This window comes from Ceratina calcarata, unplaced genomic scaffold, assembly GCF_001652005.2.
Source record: "Ceratina calcarata isolate Rehan_Ccalc_2016 unplaced genomic scaffold, ASM165200v1 scaffold60.2, whole genome shotgun sequence".
NCBI lineage: Eukaryota > Metazoa > Arthropoda > Insecta > Hymenoptera > Apidae > Ceratina > Ceratina calcarata.
In genome coordinates, this window is record NW_017177241.1 from 111860 (window position 1) to 114118 (window position 2259).

Below are 2259 nucleotides of genomic sequence, written 5' to 3' on the forward strand. Positions count from 1 at the left end.
GTTTGTAATTTTTTTATTATACAGGCTCCAGAAAAAGTGTTACAGCCGAAAAGAGGTGATTCGTTAAGTGTTTCGGAACAACAGTTTCCTTTTATTAAGGATGTTCCTTAAAATGTAAATTTAGTCATGGTTTTTAAATTATTAACAAAAATCATTGACCAATGAGAGCACGCGTAGAATCCGCGCACAGTTCCGGATAGATTGGCTCGGTTCGTAACGCTTGGCCATTGGTCAGCGCGGTCCCTACACGTGTTCTCATTGGTCAGGCTTTTTCGTTGATAATTCAAGAACCATGCCTCTCTTTGCGTTTTGCCAAAGGATGTTGTTCAGAATTACCTCTCTTCGGTTCTAATACTTTTTTTGCGACACCCTGTATAGCCTACACATCCTTAAAGGTTCATACGACCTTAAAGTAATTATTCGTTTGTTACGGATAGAAGAAGCAATGAATAGGATCTGAATCGATGAATTTTCCGTGTCAATTACTGGAATAATTAAATACATGGAACAGTGTGACTTGTGTTCAGTTTATAAATATTCGATCAAGTGCGGAGGTTGCAATTGGCACAAAAAGAATCAGCGATAAGTTCAATCGACGACAAAAGCCCTTCCCGATCACCGATAAAACCCTCATCCATATTCCAATGACTCTACAATAAATCCGATCTCGCAAGGAGTTGCACAAACTAGAATGCTAAGAAAGTACAACGTAAAGTCGCTCCGTGTCGCGATCAACTGCCGTGGCACACGTATGTACGTGAGTAATACAGCCGCTCTAAAAATACACCTTTCAAGACCGCCGTTCGATGTCAGCCATAACTCCGATCACTAGAAACTTTCCAACGTTACAACCACTTTTCCATTACGTCGTTCTGAATATCCATTGGCTTTCGAGTTCGTATTTTGAAAATTGTCGATACAGTGAAAAGGACTCAATGCCTCAGTTTCACGTCTCCATTTTTACTTACTGGCATTTATGACTTGATTTTAGAATGATCGAAAAATAAATTGGTACAGTTACTGGTATTGGGAATTGACACATTTACCATGACTTCTCGTGGCGAACAGTAGAACTAGACGAAGCCATGCGCAGAACGATCAAAAACTGTAAAAACTGAACTGTGCCCGGTCTTAGACTCTCGGGACCACGAGTATAATTCCTGGTTCCGCGTCGCCATGATGGTTAGCCATATCTATTGATCCCACCCCTGTGTCAATTCCCAATAGATATTCGAAATGATGCTTTCTTATTATCATGTTTACATGAAGGGAAACAGTAACCCCTTTGCTCCGTATATTTTACATGCAATCTTGATGCCAAAGCTATCCAAGCACCCCTATTTCATATGGAATTCCAGAGGGTAGATAGCTAGGGAAAAGAAACTCGTCGACTCTTTTTTCCTTGTTTCTGCTCGAGGGGCCACGTAAGCTTGGCGAAACTCACACGCGCGTCCACCCTCTAGCTATCGACCGCCATTCATAATTCAGCCGAGTCAATCCTGAATGGAGGATCGTATGTATTATGTAGCGACCGCGTACCATCACCGGTGGATTAAACCGGAATCAGATGTATTTCATTCGCAACATAACATTTTCGGTCCGGGCGGCGACGGCACGGCGTCAAACGGCGACGGGGTTGACGAGAGGGACGGTGCAACTGTTTTCGGCAATGTTCGCTTCGGAAGTTTCAATGCCGTGGCCATCGCGTGACTTGCGGACTGTTAATACGGCGTGCATAACATTTCCTGGAGGACGATGAAAGTGTAGTAGTCGACTACTGCCTGCGAAGCTGACTTTGCGTGTCGGTAATTTCGAGCCAAATTAACTAACGTTTACTTATAGTGATTTCACAATATTATCTCGCGTTACCTTGTGTTTATAGTGTTTTTGTTAATAATATAATAATTATTTATAATTGGTGAATTTTTATGAAAATTTTTCAGTTCGATTTTCATTGAAAATTCTGAACCGGTAAGAAACAGCAGGGCTGATTAGAATTTCGAGATTTTAATTCTAACTCGAATTTATGCTTGAACATGTTCAAGGATTATTTAGATATAACGATATAACGAACGCGTAGGGTAGATAAAAAGTTTATTCTTTAATTGAAGCGATCCATGCGAGCTGACGTTGCCTTAAGCGACCGACGGTACAATAAATCTGTCCTCAGGACGTTTTCTGCTTCCAGCTATCGCGCATTCTATCAGATTAGCTCTTAACAGGAACAACGTGATCTATGTTCAACACGAAAATTACTCC